Source organism: Tachypleus tridentatus, chromosome 13 (genome assembly GCF_004210375.1).
Source record: "Tachypleus tridentatus isolate NWPU-2018 chromosome 13, ASM421037v1, whole genome shotgun sequence".
Lineage (NCBI taxonomy): Eukaryota > Metazoa > Arthropoda > Merostomata > Xiphosura > Limulidae > Tachypleus > Tachypleus tridentatus.
The window spans coordinates 209704912-209729050 of NC_134837.1; the positions used below are offsets into that span (position 1 = coordinate 209704912).

The window sequence follows — 24139 nt, forward strand, 5'->3', positions numbered from 1 at the left end:
CTGAAGGTATGCATATACATATTAAAGAAAAAACAGTCTTGGCAATCTGCCCATCGTGACGTTGTAGGACAGTCCAGCGTTACCAGTGTTAGAAGATGAATAGTTAGCCTGAGATGTGCTCTAGTTCTGACAGAAAGTACAGTACAGCTGGGGCTAGGAAGAAATCAAAACGTGTGATGCCAAATGGTGAGTCGCGTTGAAAGAATAATTGCGCCATTTTGTTTTGTTTTTCTTGCATTTACATCGCGTATACTTATTGCTTTGTCAGAGTTTCCCAAACGTTGTACGTTTTTGCACGCGACGTTCCCGAGTTTTGTTTTGTTTTCTTTTTATTTGTTTGTTTGTTAAGAAGAGTAGACAAGTGTGGGGAAAAGAGTGAATGGGATTGCATATACAGAGATTCTGCTTTCTGATAAATACATAGGCAAGAAAAACAGACGTTTAAAGTCACTTTGCATTAGGTTTAACGATTATACTAATAACTGTATAGTTGCTCTCCAAGTCGTACCGGCGGGTAGTCTCGTGCAACAATAGCAGAAAAATGCCGCGCGCACACACGTTTGAGCATGTTATTATTATGTCGACGACGGTAATGAATCGTTATAGCCAACTAGCCATCTCGTCTGTTGTACGACCATCTGCCTTTCTTGATGTGTTGTTAACGTCTTTTACTTCCGGAGGAAATTAAAAGGCGGGATTTCTGATTATTACAGTTAGCTAGACAGATGATTGTTATGCATATTATCATAAACGTATTATATAATCATTCAGAATGTTCTCGAACTCATTAAGGTTCTGTTAACTGGTTCGTCATTGTCTGTCTATCTATCTATCTGTGCTACATACCAGAAATTTCACGTCAAAATTAAATATTTTCTCTATCCATCACAGCTTTGTTGTTCTTAACCCCCCCCCCCCTTCCCCGTGGCAGAGCGGCATGTCTGTGGATTTACACTGCTAAAAACGGGCTTTCAATACCACTGGTGGGCAGAGCACAGATAGCCCTTTATGTAGCTTTGTGCTTAATAACAAACAATAACAACTTTTTACATGACAGTTATTAACTCTACAAATCGCGCTTTTACCCTTCGCAAATCACAGTTTTAACTCTAGAAATCGCAATTTTCCTCTCCAGAAATGGAAAGTTTTAATCGCACAAAACACACATTTAACTTCTTTAATAAAAGTATCCGTAAACACATCGATACTAGAAATCTCTCAAGTGTTTCATCGATTTCCTAAAAATCCATTGATTAAGATAAAGAGAGATAGAAAGGAAACTTATGAATGATTTCTCTGCTATGGGACGGATATTTCTCTTTCATTCTTTTAAAGAAAAAAACAAGAACAAGACATTTTTTATCAATAACATTTATCTTAAACATTAACTATGTGTGTCGAGATAGATATCTTAGTTCGAGGATAGTTGAGGATGAATCACTTTTTTACAAGATTTATTTCAAGCTTTAAATTGTGACACAGGGAAACAGTCATTTTTTATTGCAAATATATGTTTAGTTATCAATGCTTTAAATTTGAAAGACTATATTTGTTTCTGAGTTCAGTTATTGTTTGTTTGTTTTTGAATTTCGCGCGAAGCTACTCGAGGGCTATCTGCGCTAGCCGTCCATAATTTAACAGTGTTTGTCTTTGAACTTCGCTCAAAGCTACACGAGGGCTATCTGCGCTAGCCGTCCATAATTTAGTAGTGTAAGACTAGAGGAAAGGCAGCAAGTCATCACCACCCACCTCCAACTTTTGGGCGACTCTTTTAAACGAATAGTAAGAATTAACCGTCACATTATAACACCCCCACGGCTGAAAGGGGGAGCATATTTGGTGTGACGGGGATTCGAACCCGCGACCCTCGGATTACGAGTCAGTGCCTTAATCACCTGGCCATGCCGGGCCTAGTTCGGTTATACGTGCGATTTATATAAAATAAAACAAACTTGTAAATAAGTACATTTTCATTCAAACTGTTCTACTTTCCAGCTAGGTAGACAATGTCGGCTGATAAATAGATAAACGCTGTCTCTACTCTGAGAGATTTATGATTAATGTTGTTCGAAAATTAAGCTAACAATATTTTATGGTTGTGTTTATTCACGTGATAGTTTTGTAGCTTTAGTCTTTTGTTTTAATGTGGTCTATTTCACCTACAGTAAACCGAAACGTCTTCAGTTGTCACTTTGCCATCGTACACCCTTGTGCAAATTAATTGAAACAAATGGTCATTTTACAATATTTTCAGCATGGCAGCCGGTGTAGGCTCGCTGGACCAACTGATTTCCTTTATTAGTCATTTTTTCACACAGACGGCGTCATTAGTTGTGTTTTGCAGTACGATCGATAATTTTTTGGGATATATGACGAAATTTTGAGGAATATAACATCATTCGAAATTACATTAGAAGGGCAAGGAGACCAGTCAAAAAACAACTTCTTACCAACTCAATGAAGAAAAACGGTATCAATGAGGTCTGAAATACAAGAACTGGACGCAAGAACAATGGAGGAAGGTGTTATTCAGTGACGAGACTCATTTCTTCATACATGTTCGCAGATCTCCAGGTGAGAAACTTCGAGAATCTCACATCAATCAGTTCGTAAAACATTCCTTGAAGAAGATGTTTTGGGGCTTTTTCAGCTACTATGACGTTGGAGGCTTACATATCGTAAACGGTATGATGCGTGGACCACAGTACATCGAAGTTTTTCAAAGAAGAGTCATTCCAGAATTGAAAAAGAGATTTCCAAATGGATCTGGCATTTTTCAGCAAGATCTGGCTCCGTGCCACATGCCGAAACATGTGAAGAATTTTATGACTACAACGCGCATAAAGGTGCTGGACTAGCCTGGAAGCTCTCTGGACTTAAATCCTTTTGGGCGATATGTAAAGGAAGCTTCGGGGAAAAGACTATACTACGAAAGATAAGGTAATTGAGGCCATAATTAAGGTGTGGTACCGCGATCCAAAAATTAGTAAAGATTGCAGTCAACTCGTGGACTCGATGCCAAAGCGAATTGATGATCTTCTGAAAAATAAAGACGGTCATATCATGTATTAATTTGTGAGTAATTTTTGGATTCTCAGAAATAAAACGCAAAAAATTGAAAAAATTGTAATTTTCCGTCTTGTTTCAATTAACTTGCATAACGGTGTACAACGAGATGGACACCAAGCGCATCGCAGGTCCGAAACCATGTTTTCCGACCTTCTTGCGTTATGTTTTGCGTTGTTCTTTGCCAGTTTTCCTCAGTTTGACAAACTAAACACTCGCATTGTGCGGAATAATGACGTAGGGTTACGTCTTTAGACGTAATTGTGTAGAGCGAACCAATTGGACCTTCGTATCCAGTCTTAACATGTTAAAATTAAGAAGTATTCCATGAGAAAAGTTTCAGCTCCGTTGCCTTACCTACATATTTAACCCCAAACTAAATGATATAGAACACCTAAAATGTATGTATTTTACTTATGTAAACTTATTTAAGCAAAAAGGATAATGGTAAGTTCATTTTTTCGCTTTATAACTCTCCCCGAGAAAACAACACCCAAAATAAATAAACAAACATTTTTTAAATATGTTGACAATAATAATAACGAGACAGTATAAATATAAGTCACATGGCACATAATTACTAGGATACGAGTGCTGTAAATATTTAGTTTTTGTGTTATTTTGTTATACAAATTACGTACAGAATCCGAGTTGTATCACACTGCAACCAACCTATTTAATTACGACTAAGTCGTGCATATAAAATAGTAAACATAGGATTGGTTAGTTATATTTGCTGACACTCGCTTTCACTAGTAATTTTTAGATAGTGCTAAATACAAGACTGCATGGTTTCCATCGGTGTGTATGAGGAGTTACAATTTGAAGGGTTAACTCAGAAGTTCTCTATTACATCCGCGATAAATTATCTGATAAGTTCGACTGTGAAACTGATTAATAGGATATTCGACAATATAAGATTATTGTAGAACAATACTGCATTAATATCTTCTAAGGCACGTGGTTTTTGTTAAACTTTCACGTGCTCGGAACTGAATAATAAATTTATAAGTAATATTAATATTACAGAAAGAAAGAAAGAAACAACATCTGGTGTATTCCTATAACAAATATCTATAACTTATGTCAGAAGGTTACTTATGGCCTACAATCTGAACCGTATTTCAGAATGTTAACCAGAGGAGATGAATTAATTAGCATTACCACCACCCGAATAGCTGGATTGATTGTTAAGAGCTATATCGCCTTTATAGCTGAAAGTGTAGCGCACGTTTAGCGGCATATCACTGTTCGAACCTTAGACCTTCGGTACGTAGCCCGATACATTATTCACTATATCATTCCCAGATCTTTCACTAAGTTAGCATTGAAGTGACGTATCAAATATTAAGTACATTCCAATTGTAATATAATGATGGCGTTAAGTACTCTCATTTAATAATATTTTTGCCTATAAGCAGCGAATGGTCAGTTTTTAAGCAGCAGCGACAACTTGATTAGTGGTTGGTGGTGGAAGCAAAGAAAATTTTTATCGTTGGAAAAATTAACTCACAAGAGAACATAAAACACATCTCTACTCGCAATGCTTTTCCCTAGTGATATTTAAATAAGTAATAAAAAACATGGCGGAAAATCGCGACTAAAGAGCTTGCAATGTTAACACGTTTAATGGATATTCATATATGAACAAAATACGTTCTTTCGATTTGTTCGCAGGTCATTATGGAACGCGCACACTTCGAGATATTTCTCAGTCGATACACGCTTATTAACTTCTTAGTGTCTTGATATCTTGCTATTAATTCGTGATGAGTCTGAGTAGTGACCAGACTATAGAATAGAAAAATGTTGATTGATGAACAAAAAAGAGCGTTACGTTAAAAGCTTTGGTCCACTTATGTTTCCAATACGCATAATGTGTATTATACGTGATTTTTTTTAGAGAAAAGGGTTTTAAGTGCATGATTTAAAAACAACATATGAATATGTTTGTCTTCTAGCAAAGATTCTGAAAACAAAACTGCTTAAAAAAATTGGAAAGATGGAGAGAAAACACCAGTGACGAAAGTACACCAATGACGGTGGGTTTTATCCATTAATGTTAAAAACGTATTTCAAAGAGAGAAATACGAAGTTCCCATCACTTTGTTCATGTTCAAACTTTCTCTCTCTCCTTGTAGGTGTACATATACTTTTTTTTAGTGTTACTTTGGATTAGAAACTTATTTGCATTCCCCCCCCCCATTTCAGTGTGAATTTGATGCGTGAAGTTTGTTTTCAGACAAACCACCACGAGAATTTAGGAGTTTTTCTTTAATTTTTGATATTTTATGCGATGTGTCTGAGAGATGTTATTCCATAACCAATGTTTCGTTTAGTGTTCTGTCTACGACAATATACATGCATTAAACTTACTGGAAAAGAGCCTACGGTGATTTGCAATAGTACTAAAACTGCATACGTTCGTAGACTGAAATAATATTTCTACTTTTAGTCAACTTATTTTGACCACCAGTAGAAAAAAAATATGTTATGTGATTCATTTTTAAACCTGTCAAGAAATGGCGTCGTTTAGCGACACCAAGATCTTGTCTGCATTCCTAAGCTCTTAATGGTTTTTAGCCTAATTTTAGAACATCCGGATCACCAAGTCTTTATGACTCACCATAAAACATTCGGCTTGGTTTGTAATAATTTGAAGTAATTTTTCGTAAAACTATATTTACCATCCACCCCCCAAGATAGGCTGTTTCTTTACGGTTTACACCCACGTACACCCATTTACACCACATACCCACCCTTAGGTGTACATACCAATTAAACACAGGTGCAAGCTTGTAACTATGAACCTAAAAGTTAGTGTACTGCTATTTCTGAAAGAATTAATACTGTTCAGAAAAAAACAAACAACAAAAAACCTCGACGTGCATTGTCCAGAAAAACCACCACAAACAACAACAACAAAAGCTAATTGTCTGTTCAGTGTTCTTTTATTTTGTTTCAGTTTTTAAAATATTTTTCAATCGATCTTAAAACACCAGAAACAGATACCCGAATGGTATCTTAGAATGTTATCCAGAGGAAGTGAACCATTTAACACTACCCTCCGTCTATTGTGTGCCTACTCTTAACCAAATAGCGGAATTGACTGTTAGAGCTATATCGCCTCCATTGCTGAGAGTGTGGTGCATGTTCAGCAACATATCATGTTTCGAATCTTTAACCCTCCGGTACGTAGTCCAGCACGTGAATCACTTTTCTGATAAAATTGTACACTCATGTGTGTAATTCGCTATCCTTTCCTTGCGTTATGTTCCATTCACAGGTTAACATTATCTCTGCTCGACTGGAATGTCCCTGAATGTTTAATTATTTTAATAATAAAAAAATTAGAAGTACGGCTTACATACCTAAACGTATACTTAAACATTTGTGTGGAATATTGTGAACTTCTAACACAGAACAGATATAAGAATTTAACACAGTAATTAATGCAGGTTATTTAACATACCGGTCTAACTAGGAATATACAATGTCATAAAAAATATTGATTGGAATATATTGATTCAGCAGTTCAGTATCCGCGCTGTCAGCAGTATTTTCGGCCGTCATCCCATCAACGCTTCACAAGATATTTTGCTGTGTGTGCTACCTGTCATGATGTTTTTGCTGCTTTAAAACGACAAACTCTTTTATTTGCAAGCTTCACATAACAATGGTTGTTCACACCTTGTAATTATGTTTCTGTATGGTGACAGGTTTTGTGGAGTGTTTTTAGTTTGTATCATTCATAAGACAGGCGGTCAGCAGCACCCTCTATTACAAAGGTTTTGTCTGGCATTTTGAATCGGGATTGACTGTATCTTTTATGCCAATCGTATTCAACGGTCTCAAACATCGGACCAATCGATCAGTGACCCGGTACATTAACGAAATATCGACCTATGACCTGGGACATGTTTTTGATTTTTCAGGACAGCCTCTATATATATGTATATAGAAAGAAATGTTATTATAGAGGTTAATAAATGCTTGATACTTAGGTTTATTGCCTGAAGTACTGTTTTACGAGTAATAAGCTATAATCTAAGTAATAAAGATTAGTTTAATGTTTTTAGTCACTGTAGTTACTTTAAGAACGTCCGGATATAAAGTACTTTGAATTTGTGTGGCTGACAATAGCAGCGCTTCCTTGCTTATGTATTTCGAGAAGTATAAACTTATTACATTGCTCTGCTAGTTTTACGGAAGAAAGTGTCCCTTGTATACCGGATTTAAATGGGAGAGAAAAAAAAAAAGAATATTTGTGTTAAAAACCTATTCTCGGAGCAAAATAGATTCTCCATGTTAGATTATTGCTTTTCTTCCGACACTCTCACACTCGAGTGCAGAGATCTACTGTCATGGCGTTTTCTTCAACACTAGAATCTGGGAGCGAGAGTCTTGCCTTTGAGAGTCCCTCTTCATTCTCGAGGCTGTGAAAGAATCCAAAATATTGCCTGTCACACAAAATTGCTGTCGATAGATGGCACTGCTGAAAACGTTTATTAGAATACGTTCGTTTCTAATGCGTAGAATTTAAAAGTCTCGTTCTGACTTTAAAAAAGGAGAAGAAAAGTTTCTCTTTTCTCTCGAATCCTTACAGTTCACAAAACAACAACAACAACAAACGACTCAGTAGTTCCAGGTTAAATACGAGCTGTCTTGTCCATTTGCTTCTGTAATTAGACGCTTACTTTCTCTTTAGTGTTGTTGTTGCGAAGTTAAAAACAAAGCTCTGTAATGGGCCATCTGTGGTTTGCCCTTCAAGGGTATCGAAACCCGTATTCTAGCGTTATAAGTCCACAGACAAACCCCTGTGCTACAGGGGGGATTATCTTTAGTGATGGGGCTACTAGGCTTACTACACCCTTGTGCAAATTAATTGAAACAAATGGTCATTTTACAATATTTTCAGCATGGCGACCGGTGTAGGCTCGCTTGACCCGCTGATTTTCTTTAGTAGTCATTTTTTCACACAGACGGCGTCATTAGATGTGTTTTGCAGTACGATCGATAATTTTTTGGGATATATGACGAAATTTTGAGGAACACTACGTCATTCGAAATTGCGTTAGAAGGGCAAGGAGACAAGTAAAAAAACAACTTCTTACCAACTCAATGAAGAAAAAAGGGTTTCAATGGGGTCTGAAATACAAGAACTGGACGCAAAAACAATGGAGGAAGATGTTATTCAGTGACGAGACTCATCTCTTTGTACAGGGTCAAAGAAGTCTGCATGTTAGCAGATCTCCAGGTGAAAAACTTCGAGAATCTCACATCAATCAGTTCGTAAAACATCCCTTGAAGAAGATGTTTTGGGGCTTTTTCAGCTATTATAACGTCGGAGGCTTACATATCGTAGAAGGTATGATGCGAGGACCACAGTACCTCGAAGTTTTGCAGAGAAGAGTGTCGTTCCAAAATTGAAAAAGAGATTTCCAGATGGATCTGGCATTTTTCAGCAAGATCTGGCTCCGTGCCGCACATCGAAACTTGTGAAGAATTTTATGATTACAACGCGAATAAAGGTGCTGGACTGGCCTGGAAACTCTCTGGACTTAAATCCTATTGAAAACCTTTGGGCGATTTGTAAAGAAAGACTTCTGGGAAAAGACTCTACTACGAAAGATAAGCTAATTGAGTCCACAATTGAGGTGTGGTACCGTGATCCAAAAATTAGTAAAGATTGCAGTCAACTCGTGGACTCGATGCCAAAGCGGATTAATGATCTTCTGAAAAATAAAGGCGGTCATATCATGTATTAATTTGTGAGTAATTTTTGGATTCTCAGAAATAAAATGCAAAAAAATTGAAAATCTTAATTTTTCGTCTTGTTTCAATTAATTTGCACAAGGGTGTATTGTTTGTTTGTTTCTTTTTGAATTTCGCACAAAGCTACTCGAGGGCTATCTGTACTAACCGTCCATAATTTAGCAGTGTAAGACTAGAGGGAAGGCAGCCAATCATTACTACCCATCGCCAACTCTTGGACTACTCTTTTACCAACGTAAAGTGGGATTGATCGTAATATTATAACGCCTTCAAGGCTGAAAGGGCGAGCATGTTTGGCGCGACAGGGATGCGAACCCACGACCCTCAGATTACGAGTTGCGCGCCTTAACACGGTTGGCCATGCCGGCCTCACAAGGGTGTAAGTTTATTAAACTGGTCAACACATTTGTTAATATATTTTATTCAAGAATTGTTCAGAGTGTGCGACCTGTCAAGGGTATCATAGTTTAAATTTAGTTTAACTTACGAAAATAGTAAATAACCAGTCTATTTCCGAAGGGAAGAAGGTTCAAGGGATATAATCGGTGCCTGATCAGTAGGATTCCCAAGACAAAACAAACCTCCGACAGAACGCCTACGAAGTTTCTCTTCTCTCACCCTAAAAATACTGATAATAATTTGAGGACATTAATAATTTACAAGTTACGAATTTCATAAACGGTCCCTCATAATAGAGTGAATATCAGCCTTAAAAGTATCAAGCTATGATTTCAAGCAAGTATTTTTAAAAACGTAAATTTGTTGATATTCTAATTTACTCCACTCAAGGTGTTTAAACCCGATTATTGATTTTAATTAAACATAGATTAAAATACAAGCAAAACTACTATATTTAAAAACTTGTTTAAGGGTCCTATATCTTTCTACTTACACCAGAGCCTTGAAAAATGTAAAAACGAGGCTGTAAGCAGCTAATATTACATTTTTTTCTTTACAAAATTGTTGAAGAATATGGCCAATTATCGGTTTGATTTAAATTATCTGTGCTAGTCGCTCCTAATTTAGCAGCGGTAAACTAGCAAGAAGGCACCTAGACATCACCGCCTCTGTCAGCTCTTGGGTTACTCTTTTACCAGCAAATAGTGGAATTGATAGTAATTATAATGCTCCACAGATGAAAGGGCGAACATATTTGGTGGGACAGCGATTCGAATCCGTGATCCGCAGATTGTGATTCGAGCGCCCACTAACCACCTGCCCATTCTGGGCCACGTGGAATTGAAACTTTGTTATATTGCAGTGCTTACATCTTTTGTTTTTTTCTGCTAGAATCATAATATTTTTGTATATTTTTAAGTAACGAGCTTTCTGCCACACAAGAAGGTTAGCGTTTGATTTTTGTTTTTAGTCCAGAGCTACTGTTTATAGCGAAAATATTTGAACTTTTATGAGGCATAGGAAGAAATATGTGTTAAAATTACCCTTAGTTGCGTATTTTACCGATAAGCGTCGTACTTCGAAAATAAAAACAGCAAACGAAAGATATTTGCATTATCTTAATTTATTTTAACAACAGAAGAGATAACAGATTACAATAATCAGTTTTTTAAAAATGTATAAGCTTTGAAAGAAAACTTTCTCAAAAATGCATCAAATTCTTTTCGCGAAATGAGGGACTGGTTAAAAAAAAGCGCATCTTTTGAGTACTTGTTACTCGTATCACATCTCGCTCTGTTCTTTTCAACAATACATAGACGTGTGTAAATGAACAAAAGTCAAACCAGAAATATCAGACAACTGTTAGTGTGAGTATATATTTTCTTATACAAAGCCACATCGGGCTATTTGCTGTGTCCACTAAAGAGAATCGAGCCTTTGATTTCAGCGTTGTGAATTCGAAACTTACTGCTGTATTAGGGGGGGGGGACAAGTAAGTGTTATAAACACCTTTAAACAAAAATTTCGTGTTCTGTGTGTTCGTCTGTGACAATAACTACACACGTTTGAAAACAATACACAACATTTTTCACGCAAATTAAAGGGGTTTAAAAGCACAAGAAATGAAAAAGCTGTATGGAAATATAACAGTGTGTTTTTAAATGATTTCTGTAATAATGGAGTTCAGGTTTATATCTATCTAGAATAAGTTTTGTTCATTTGTTTGTTGTTAAGCGTGGAGCTACATAATTGGCTATCTGCGCTGTGATAAACCACAGGTATTGAAACCTGGTATTTAGTGTTATAAGCCCATAAATTAGGGAGCATTGTAAGTTTGTTTGTTTGTTGTTGACTAAGGCCATATTGAGCTATCTGGTGTGTCCGCCGCGAAGAATCGAACCCTAAAATTTTTGCGTTGTAATTTCTTAGACTAATCGCTGTTCCACCATGGAACAGCATCTTAAGAGAATAACTACCATGGTAATAACAACTGATTTAAAATAAAGATAACTGAGAGAAAGTAAGGTTGTTGTTTAAGTTTAGTTGTTTACTCAGCACCTAGAAATTTTTCGTTGAGTATTTCATAGATGGAGGAAACTGAAATTATACTTTTAAAAGAATCACGAAAACTAAAGTGGCTGGTGTTTTCACTGTGTATACGAATAGTTTTTTTTTTAAACTTTCTGACACCTATGTGTCAGCAGGCATATATATAAACTAAATAATTCTATACAATAAAAATGGAGTGGTTATGTCACATTTGATCTTGTTTCATGGCTGTAGGAAGAAAGTTTCTCATATCTTACGTTTTAATTCACTTTTATGGCCTAACGTTTAAATTGACGTTAGTGACTATTCCTTTATTTCTACTTTGGCTCATACGACCATGAATTTCCACGGTAGAGGAAAGTTATACAAATTTTATTACTTTCTGGTAGATGTTTATGTACTCTCTCTATAAGAAATTTATCACCGTGAAGAAGAAACACTTTGAACATCTGGTACGTTTGTTTCAGAATTTCGCGTAAATTTTTCAGACTTAACCAGCCCTAACTTTAAACTGATAGACGAAAGCAAAGACAATTACTCAGTAACACCCACTACCAACTGCTATTTTTTCATATAATAGTAAAATTAGACTGCCATTCTTATAGCCCACTCACGAGTCCAAAGCGTGGAACGTGTTTCTGCAACAAAAGGTCTTGAACCATAAGTCCCTAGATGGATTTTCAGTCGGGTCACATAAGCCATTGGGCCATGCCTGATACGTTTGGTGCAATGTGTTAACTTGTTTTATGTCCCCAGAGTGACAACGAGCCTATAACATAGAGATAAATCGAGACTCTTACAGAGACAGTGTTTTTTGAGGGTCTTTCTGTAATGGTTATTTTTAGTGTTTTCAAAGTATGCGGTATCTAAATAACCAGATTCATAAACCTAAAACTGTGTATTATATGTTTCTAAAACTTGCAAAACTTAAAAATATGTCTTGTGCATGAACGAAAACATGAAAATTTGTGGAACCAAAGTCTGAACCTTATCATCCGAACTATACAATGCTATTGTATTAATTCTTACTACCATTGAGTTGAATAGAATTGTTAATAATTACAAAAATGTATATATGTAGCGCCTAAACCACTACAATGTTTGATGAATTCTAGTATTAGGCGTAAAGCTTCGTCGTCACTGGAGATGGCAGATGTAGTGTGGCTTACGTATAAAGTATTACCATTCATTTGCTTTAGTTTGTGTGTTCCTAGAATTGACAAATCGAGAAACTACATGGGCGTAATTGGGTTGAATAAATAAAGTATGCGTGTCTGTGTATTTGTGCAAAATATTCCAGGTGTTGGGTCTGACGTCATACAGTACACTTGAATGCATTGACAGATAGAGTTTCCTTGCACTGCCGTGCGTGTAAAGTAGGGAGATTTTGACAATAGACACAAGGCCTGTCGTACACACTGTTTGGAAGGAGTTTAACACCAGGCCGGCTGCTCTGATAATATTCCGCTGTTGTTGGCCATGTCCTTTTCTCTTATTACCAGGTGCCTGGTTATCTAATTATACATAATGCTTCTTCAATATCGATTTGGATCCCATGTAGCTCAATCAGACGGATGTTGTTGGAATTCCATGTAGGTTTAAACATTTTTCATCAACAAAACATCTTTGTCACTATTGTTGCCGTTTAGATTTTCTCGAATACATTAAAATAACAAATGCACTCGCGTTTCATAAACTATGGCGCACTACTTGAATGAACTACACTTGGTAGTATTTACAAGCATACATTTTTATTAACGTTTCGATTTTTCGTCTTCGTCGAAGTAGATTTTTCGAATATCGGCAAAAAAAAAAAAAATTTGTATTCAACTTGTTTGTTAAGCGCAAAGCTACGTAATTGGCTATTTATGTTATGTTGTGCTCACCATGGGTATCAAAACCAGGTTTTATCATTATATTTCTGAAGACTTACCGATGAACCACAAAGTCACTTCATTTATCAGTTGTTTGGTTCAGAATTGCCGCGAAAAGCCACACAAGAGACTGTCTACATAACTGTCCTTAAGTTTGAGATAACAGATTACAGGAAGGACAGCTAGTAACAGCAATCACCGCCAACTGTCTAACCGGACAGTGGAGATTGATCGTTACTGTTATAGGGCACCTATGACATTTTTGTGGCAATAGGTCGTGAATCATGACTTCTCTGGTTCACATTTCGGGTAGGTCAACTGTTACAAACTGTAGAATTGTTTTAAGTAATCTAAACTTCATATATTAAATCATCACATTGTGTTTAATGTTACTTTAATAATACGGGAAAGCATATTTCACCATCGCACAAAGAAACACTGCTCGATTATAAAAAAGACTCCCTTAACGATATTGTTTTAATTACTCACCAGAGCTAGGACGTTTGTTTGATTGTGGTTCAGCGCGAAGAAGCACAAATGAGCAATTCTGCGGTTATCGAAGTCTCGATTCTTAACGTTATAAGCTTTCTTAGTGACAGTTGAATGATGGAGGCAGTATAAATAGAAACAAAACAAGTGAATATGTATCAGTAGTATGAACAGGCAACATAAGTAATACGAGAACATATGATATAATAAAGGTACTAATCCCCTCCCACAAGTTTCGTATCTTCAGCATGAATAAGAATAATCTATCGATAGCCGCGTTACGGAATTGACTGTCTCGCTTCTAACGCATCTACGGTTTAGGTTTAAACTGGGTGGGGGAGATATTTTATGGCTATCCAGTTCCGACGTTCAAAACTTTATCACAGGGACAACCTCCATATTTAAAGAAATAATAAAAAAAATGTATTAGTCTATTTACTTTAATATTTTCCTTATGTCGCTTTTGACGTCCATCGTTTGCATGTGGTAATTTTGAAGCAAAATGCTATTCAATGGTTCTTATAATCTTTAAATTTTCTGTTTTTATTTTCAAATAGGACATTTGTGCGTGTGTATGGTAAAAGATGTAGATAGGTCACTATAGAAAAAATATGCCCATATCATTCGTAAAGTCTCTGAAAAATTATGTTTTATTTTTACTTGTGTCTTATGTAATACGATGAAACACACTTCAATAATTAGTCCATCAAAAGAAGAGATGCTATCCCCAGCGTAGCCTTTCTTATTATTACTGATAGTCTCAAGTTCAATTTTTAATCAATTTTGGTCTTCAGTGATAGCAAACAAAGTACTTACTCACTGAGATTATTATAATTTCATGTGTCTGTAACATGGTTATTATCCGGAGTACTTGTTACGATAAAAAATAGTTCGCTGAATTGTTGTGTACGTAGTGCTTGTTATTGTTAAAAGGTATAAAACTGTATAGGAAATTACGCATAGTGGTTGTTAAAGGAGATAAAAAATAATGTTGTTATAGGTCAAACCACCAAGAAGTTAACCACATATATATTATATATATATATACTACTGCCAATACAACTTTTTGGACGATATATCACTAATTGAACACTAAATTCGTAAACGAAAATTTAGTCGTCGTCATATGACTACAGAGTATAAACTATTTCGTAGATAAAGACGGTTCAATCATTTTAGAGCTAGGAACCGTTTCAATGGTTTGACAATTTCAATATTTCTTGGCTTTCTTTAAGAGTTTTCCATTGAACACAACGAAACACTAAACTGAGCATATTTCTCCGCTGTTGCTACGATTTTCTGCAGTAACAACACTATATGGAGAAGTTAGTGATCTATGGCTGTCTCTTGAATCTTTAAATATGTATTCTGTTCCAGAAAAAGCTGAGTTCTTTTCTAGCTACGCCTCATTTCACTCGGGAGAGGAGACTGGGGGTTTAGAAATGTTTCTGAGGGATATTCTTATTTCACTTGGTCATTGGAAATGCATTTCTATTTTTCAAAGATGTGTGCTGTTGCTCTGAGATAGCTGGAAGACTCGTAATCTGAGGGTCGCGGGTTCAAATCCCAGTAACACCAAACATGCTCGCTGTTTCATCCGTCGGGGCGTTATAATGCTGCGATCAATCCTCCTATTTGTTGATAAAAGAATAGCCCCAGAGTTGGCGATGGGTGGTGATGACTAGCTGTCTTCCTTCTTGTCTTACACTGCTAAATTATGGACGTATAGCGCAGATAGCCCTCGAGTAGCTTTGCGCGAACTTCAAAATCAAACAAGCAAACTGAGATAGCTGAACTCTGACAGAGGTTATTCCTCAGCTAATATCCTGACCTAATCATCACAACTCATATATAGCGGTCTGGAGAAGGAAGGTGGCTTTTATGGATCAGTGTAACCTTGTTTGGCCGCTGTCCAGAAACTAGAACTCAAAGTTTTCTGTCGAGAAATCGTACGGTTGAAAGATAAACGTAAATATTTCCGCTTGTTTATTTTTACTTTTCTGATTATCATAATACACATCATATTCTTGGTCGATTTCCTGTGCCTACAAAGCCCAAATTATTTTATTAATTTATTTATCGATATCAGACTTCAGTCGACAACTTTCTAGCACCCTTCAGTTTTTATTACAACAGCATAGACCGTTTGTTTTAACAAAGACGAAGAAATATTAATTTGTCGTTGCACTTTTCGACAGAGCATCACGAAACGACAAATGAATTGGAGATTAGCAAACAAAGGTCACGGTTTATGGATGAATAATTACGATTAAAATTGCCCAGGCTTTAATAAATTGTTTTAAGTAACGCCTGATAAACGTATATAAGCGTAATGTTTGTCGTATGGTGACGTTTATTAGGTTTAACCACTTATTTGGCGAACGTAGGCTAACAATCAAGATACTTAATTAACATGTGACAAGTGTCGATGGAGTTAGGTTGGCCAGTTAAGTATCAGCGAATATAGTACGATGTACAAGGATTTGGTTAGGGATTTGAAATATGTTAGCTAGTATTTAGTAAATATTATTGAATGATCAAAATTTCCTAGTTCAGAACGGCCTCGTTCGCGGAATGTTTGAAACGGGGATTCTAATTTGTGAAATCAAAGTTAATACAATCAACATACAAAGTACGCTAATGTTACAGTAACTACTGTCAGTAACAACGTTATGACTATATAATAGTTAGTGTTTAGTGGATATTGTTAATTTTCAGAATACGGCAGTTCGTGATTAGTGGGCTCGGCATGGCCAGATGGGTTAAGGCGTTGAACTCGTAATCTGAGGGTCGCGGGTTCGAATCCTCGTCGCACCAAACATGTTCGCCCTTTCAGCCGTGGGGGCGTTATAATAATAGCCCAAGAGTTGGCGGTGGGTGGCAATGACTAGCTGCCTTCCTTCTAGTCTTATACTACTAAATTAGGGACGGCTAGCTCAGATAGCCTTCGTGTAGCTTTGCGAGAAATTCCAAAACAAACAAACAAACATCGTGATTAGTGGGTGTTGTTAATGATCAAACTTGGCAGCTAGTATTTAGAGGATATTGTTAACTTTCGAAACGTGGCAGTTAGTGATTAGTGAGTATTGTTAATTATCGAAACTTGGCATTTAATGTTTAGTGAGTATTGTTAATGATTAAAACTTGACAGTTAATGTTTAGTGAGCATTGTTAATGATTAAAACTTGATAGTTAATGTTTAGTGAGTATTGTTAATGATTAAAACTTGACAGTTAATGTTTAGTGAGTATTGTTAATGATTAAAACTTGGCATTTAATACTTAGTGGGTATTGTTAATGATTAAAACTTGACAGTTGATGTTTAGTGGGTATGGTTAGTGATTAAAACTTGACAGTTAATGCTTAGTGGGTATTGTTAATGATCAAAACTCGACAGTTAATGATAAGTGGGTATTGTTAATGATCAAAACTCGACAGTTAATGTTAAGTGGGTATTGTTAATGATTAAAATTTGACAGTGTTTAGTAGATATCAGTGGCGTAGCTAGAGGGGGCAAGGGGGTACATCTGTCCCCGGGCGTAGCATCGGGAGTGGGAGCGCCAAATTGATGTTACATAATTAGGAATTATGGTTTACATTTTGTCACGAGGGGGCGCGAAAACTGACTTTGTACCCCGGGCGCTGAAAGCCCTAGCTACGCCTCTGGTAGATATTGTTAATGGTAAACAATTGGAAATTAGTGATTAGTGAATATTGTTAAAGGTCAAAAGTTATTGGTTGGTTCTTACTTTACTTCAAGGTTGGCATTCTACCCAATTATAACTATTACGACATAAATGTTACTTTAAAATATTACATATCACTCTAACAATTGAAATATTTTGTAGATTAAGGTCTCTACGAAAAAAGAAATATATATGTATATTGTAAATATGTTATGACTTTATACGAAATAAACCACGTGTGAATAGAACAAAATAAACAAAGTTTATAATTGCCATTATAATGTACTACATTATATATACGTATGTATGAAATAATTTCAAAACTTCATCTAAATCTATCACACTTTCTGCACTATCAATTTATTGAAAATAAAAATAAGGTGTTGTGTTATTCTATACACTGTTTTATTCTTACAGGAAGTAACGAATGATATATTAAAAAATGGTCCCCGTCATCTTTATCCTGTTACTTACAGCGGCATCTTCTGACTCTCGCAATTTTAGAGAAAATGAAATCAGAAGAGAACGTATTCAACAAGAACCGTACGTAAACTTTCAGATATTTATTATATTCACAACGATTACGAATTTTAAATCGTAAGGCCTTTAAACTATGGATACAGCTACACTGTCGTTGTTTTTTATTTTCATTTCTCATTCCATGTCGTTAACCTTCTACCAGTAGACTAATACCGGTAATAGTGTTATTCTAAAGTGTTACGTAAATCACAAACAGGATTCCTCGCTTAGGCTTAACAAGCGTTTTTTTTATTCTTTTTCAATAAACGCGTTACTTGCTTTAATAGTATTACTAAGAAGGTGTGTGTGTGTTTTCTTTTAGCAAAGCCACATCTGGCTATCTGCTGAGCCCACCGAGGGGAATCGAACACTTTATTTTAGCGTTGTAAGTCCTTAAACTTACCACTGTATTAGCGTGGAGCATTACTAAGAATAAAATATACAAAACCCATATTAAAACTGATTGTGTGTTACTATAGTTATGCAGAAATGAGGATCTTTCTGTGTCAATATATTTATGGTCAGATAATATACGTCTTTTTGTGAAGTGTGAAAACATAAATCGCAAAGAATAATACGAAAATAACTTTAAGTTTGTTTCATGCTGACAACAGTGTAGTTAGGACTACGCTAGTGAAAACTTCCATTAAATAAACTTTAACAAGTCAGTTTTACTTATATAATCTTAAAGTTAAGTTAAATCCTCGCCGTGCATTTATGGCCTGGTGTTTAAAGTTTTCGAATCGTAATATGAGGGTCGCAGGTTCGATTTCCCGTGCTTTCATAAATTTTGATAGATTGATGCCCTGAATTTCACAAAATGTCTTTGTAAAGAGTCTAAAATAAGTGTGAAAGCTGTATATATTGAAGAATAGTAAAAGCAAATATACATCTGCATATTTAGGTAAAAATACAGGATGTTCGGAAAGTCACTGTGCAGTTTTGTAATCATATACATATATAAGTGCACAATGACTTTCCGAACACCCTGTAGGTTTGTTTGTTTGGTTTTTGAATTTTGCGCAAAGCTACTCCAGGGCTATCTGCGTTAGCCGTCCCCAATTTAGCAGTGTAAGACTAGAGGGAAGGCAGCTAGTCATCACCACCCACCGCCAACTCTTGGGCTACTCTTTTACCAACGTATAGTGGGATTGACCGTCACATTATAACGCCCCCGCGGCTGAAACGGCGAGCATGTTTTGTGAGACGGGATTTCGAACCCGTGACCCTCAGATTAAGAGTCGAACGCCTTAACCCACCTGGCCCTGCCGGGTCAGGTAAAAATAGGAGATAATCTAAGATGATCATTAAACTTCAAATTTAAGTTGTTGTTTTTCCTTATATTTTAGTACCCCCCCCCCTCAGTACGAGAATATGTTAAAATTATCACTCAAAATATGGAAAATTTTCAGGGAAATATCTATCGAAATTCTCCTAACTTCCTTCTGAAGAATGCAGGCACACTTCTGGCAAGATTGATTCGCTTCGAACTTTCCTTCACACACACACATACACAATATATTCTTCCAGATTCCTGTGCAACGAGAAATACGGTAAAATCTATACTGTGTACACGTTCTTTCAGCTTTAATGTATTATAATTAATATAACCTACAAACTTGCTGTGATTACATCCGTTTTTAATTTTTAACTTTATCTTCTCAGTAGTCAGTATTGTACACTCAGTCCCAGTGCCGTTTGTTTAAGTGATTTGAATATGGATTTTAGGCTGTGTAAGTTTATTATTAATTAGCCTTGGAGATACTGAAAAGACAAGATTTATGGTCGTCTGTTTCAGGCCCCCTTAGAGAGGGCGACATGAGGTGTGAGGGGAGGAGAAACAATTGCGTAAAAACGTGCCCTTACGGTGTCCTATTGTGTTAGTTGAATTTCAGCGTGGTTGTACCGATAATTGCTAATTCAGCACACACACACACTGGTGCATGCTCAGGTTGCCCTGTGGAAGATAAACTAGAAGTTAAGTGTATGACTTTCTGATTGTTGGAGTGAAACAAGATGAAGAAGTACCTGTAGACATTACTTTTTATACATCTATAAGTCAGGTCCTTTTGTTATACAGCAGGCTATCTTGTACCAGGTCCTTTTGTTATACTTGGTACATATAAAGATTGGAAAAATGTGTGTAGAAAGTTGATGGGGTCTGTATGGACTTTATCGGTTGTTCTAGGGTAATTCAGAAAAGTATAAGTGTCCAAAACCAAGGTCAAACCCATAGACGTAATTTACACCAGGGGATATGTCTCCCTCACTTTTCATCAACACTTTTCATTTGGTCTTCTCACATTGTTGTACCAGGAAAACTTATTTCTCATTCAGTTATTCATTTATATAAGCCCTGGTCACAATAGCAGTCGTATCATATTTTTGTTTTGGGTATAATAACTCTTATGCCAAAACCACAGAAATTGTCCCCCACTTCTCACTTTTCATACCAAAGTTACGCGTCTTTATACACGGTGTTCGGAAAGTCACTGTGCACTTATATATTTATTAACAGGCATGTTTCAATATAGAATACAGGAGGTAAATATGAATGACAATTATAAAAAATGTTGAAAGTGACCCCCGTTGGCATCAATACAGGCCTGGATCTTTCTTATTTTGTTTCTAAACACCGCTATCAGTTGCTGGCTTAAAATAGACTGAATGAATTCTGATTACAAAACTGCACAGTGACTTCCCGAACACCCTGTATATATTAGTCATAATTAGTGTAATGAGGATTTTACAAGAATCGAACATTCCTATTGATTCGGAAGAAATGATCGAGTCCAACTGATTTGGTCTCCCCTTCCCCTTTGTGTCTGAGGTAACTGCGTGGACATATTCGTGTTAAAATTCGGGATTTCATTTCACGTGTTGGACAAAATACATATAGTCCACTCTAAAGCTTTGCACTGAAACAACGACAACATACCGATTTTGAGGAAATCATATCAGGATAGGTTGGTATTTTTCTATTCGGTCTGCATAAATTAACAGATAATTCGAGGTCTTATTTTTTAGTTTTCCGTGTAGAAGAAAGATGTATAGATACTTAGATTTGACCAGCACATTAGAAATACTGACTGAGGTATAAAAAGATCAAACTGGTATCTTTGGTTGCACCAATGAAATGTTATTCCATTATAGTGCGTGCGAAGTAGACGGTAAGAAGTAGAGATAACTATAGATAAATACCTTTAGCTCGGAGTAAATTATCAAGAATAATATATGTACTTGTTTGTTTAACATAATGTGAAGATAGACTCTGGAGCAAAACCACGAGCAAAATTACAGGGGACTAGAAAGGTAAAGTACAATAAGGTAGTAAGGTATTGACAAAGTGAAGTGCAGTGAGGTAGTGGGCTATTGACAAGGTGAAGTACAGTGAGGTAGTAAGGTATTGACAAGAAGTACAGTGAGGTAGTGAGCTATTGACAAGGTGAAGGACAGTGAGGTAGTAAGCTATTGACAAGGTGAAGGACAGTGAGGTAGTAAGGTATTGACAAGACTATTGACAAGGGTGAAGTACAGTGAGGACAGTAGTGAAACTATTGACAAAGGTGAAGTACAGTGAGGTAGTAAGCTATTGACAAGGTGAAGGACAGTGAGGTAGTAAGCTATTGACAAGGTGAAGGACAGTGAGGTAGTAAGCTATTGACAAGGTGAAGGACAGTGAGGTAGTAAGCTATTGACAAGGTGAAGGACAGTGAGGTAGTGAGCTATTGACAAGGTGAAGGACAGTGAGGTAGTGAGCTATTGATAAGGTGAAGGACAGTCAGGTAGTGAGCTATTGTCAAGGTGAAAGACAGTGAGGTAGCGAGGTTTTTGTAAAGTGAGGCACTATAAGTCGGTGATATTTTGGTAAAGCTGAAGATATGGACCGGCATGGCCTAGCGTGTTAAGGTGTGCGACGCGTAATCTGAGGGTCGCGGGTTCGCATCCCCATCGCGCCAAAGATGCTCGCCCTTTCAGCCGTGAGGGCATTATAATTTTACGGTCAATCACACTATTCGTTGGTAAAAAAGTTGCACAAGAGTTGGCGGTGGGTGGTGATGACTAGCTGCCTTCCCTCTAGTATTACACTGCTAAATTAGGGACGGCTAGCACAGATAGCCCTCGAGTAGCTTTTTGCGAAATTCAAAAACAAACAAACAAAGCTGAAGATATTTTACTATTTACTTACGAGTTCTTTATAAAATATATTATTTGTTGTGTATATATGATGTGAGCGGTAAATTAACGCTACGTTCAATAGATAGTAACCTGTGTCTGTGAGACATTCATTACTACTGACTTTGTACAAGTATTGCGAGATCTGTGTTCCACGTTTTCTTTTATATAAATATTTTATACGTATTATTTCTTCTCTATAAACCGTTGCCTTATATACCACATCTAATAAACTGTAATAGTTTCGACATTAAAATTCGCATATGTTGATAAAGGAAAGATATTACAAGGTGTGTAAGCAAGGTGGACACTGAAACAAGTTTGGAAGAAGTTCTTAAACAAATAATTGACGCGTTTGAAAGAAAAGTCAAACAAAGAAACAAACAAAAACTTAAATTACGGATTAGAGACAGGACATTATTATATAACAGATAAGAAACATATATGTTTGTGATTTTTATGTCTGAAATAAACTTGGTAACAATAAATCATAGGTTTAGAAACAAGTCGTGTGTGAGTTGTGGCTTGCACACAATTTTCGCAAAGTGTAGTCGTTTAATTTCAAGTTTAGAAATAGGTTTTTAAATTCAGAGATATTTATTGTTAGCCCTGTTTGTTATGTTTAAATTTGTTATATTAGTGTAATAAAAATTAATCAATCCAAACCAAGTTTTTTTTTTAAATTCTCATTTATTCATAAATCAATGAAAATTATGTTTCTAAATTTATCTTCATGAAATATATATTTAAAACTTAAGTATATTTTATTTGAATGTCTTGTCCACCAACTCCTCCAACAATTTATATTCGATTTCGATGAAATTACCCACGATTTTTCAACATCATTGAGTCTCTTATAACATTACCCCTGTTAGTACAGCGGTAAGTCTACGGATTTACAACGCTAAAAACCAGCGGTTCGATTTCTCTCGGTGGACCCAACAGATAGCCTCATGTGACTTTGCTATAAGAAAACACTCACACACCCTTATAAAAAAAATTATTTAATGTCCACTTTTTTTAAAGAAATAAGTCAATGACTGCTTTATATCGTACCTAAATGGAATGTATTATAAAATGGATACTTTCTAAATTTAAAAAACAACAACAGTACCTTGTACTATAACTTGCTCTCCCCTTAATACAGAAATGATACTTATTTTCTTTTTAATAATGTAATTTAATTTTCTACTCGAGCCACACGTGGCCAAGTGGTTAGAGCGCTCGACTCGTAATCTGAGGGGCGTGGTTCGAAACCCCCATCCCTCTAAATACCCTCGCCTTTTAGCTGTGAGGGTGTTATAATGTAACGCTCAATCCCACTATTCGTTGGTAGACGAGTAGGCCAAGAGTTGGTGGTGATGACTAGCTGCCTTCCCTCTAGTCTTACACTGCGAAATTAGGGACAGGTAATACAAATTACTCTCATGTAGCTATGCGCAAAATTTAAAACAAATAAACAATTTTGTATATTTATACATTTATTGTTTTCCGAGTTAAAAGTTTATTTTTGAGCCACCAGTGAGGATCGAACTCACGACCCCTGGTTTACAAGACCAGTACTCTAACCACTGAGCTATGGTGGCTTGAGGTCTAATTCACATGACCCTCATGGATATTTAACATCACTACCCAAATACCAACACAGGAAGCGAACATTTATTTTTATCAACAAAACTACTTTTTCTAATTAAACTTCTAAAATTGTGTAAAGTGTGTTTAATGCAGAATTTCAAAGTGAGTCTTCCTGGTGGAGAATCACTGTGATAGTTCAAATGTAAGTGACTTTATGTGTTGGAGAATCCAGTACTCTATGAATTAAATTGTTCTGTGACCGAAGAAATCGTAAGTCCTACGTACAAAGTTTGATTCACACAAATTTGCAGGAATCTTGTTGTAACTCGATCTTCGTAAGTTGAACGATTATTTTTTACTTCAGTACGAATGTAAAGTGATAAAAAACATCGAAAACCACAGTACTAAATATTGCCAAACGGAAAAGCGACTTACCACGGAGAAAGACTGAAACTTTGAGAAAGAAAATAAAACATCAGGATAGAAGTAATACAAAGAAATAGGTAGACTTGGTAATCACGTTATGAGACA

The 24139-nt window shown here is 36.2% G+C and overlaps 1 non-coding gene and 1 pseudogene across 2 annotated transcripts in view; one reads left to right on the forward strand and one right to left on the reverse strand.

Annotated features, from left to right (window-relative positions):
• LOC143237953 (CD109 antigen-like) overlaps positions 1–24139 on the forward strand; it is a 146561-nt pseudogene that overhangs the window by 56384 nt on the left and 66038 nt on the right. The window contains exon 2 of the transcript XR_013020349.1: positions 17756–17881. The product of XR_013020349.1 is annotated as a CD109 antigen-like (transcript). The remainder of the gene's footprint in view (positions 1–17755; positions 17882–24139) is intronic.
• TRNAT-UGU (transfer RNA threonine (anticodon UGU)) lies at positions 23547–23619 on the reverse strand. The gene has a single exon. It is a non-coding gene; the product is annotated as a tRNA-Thr (tRNA).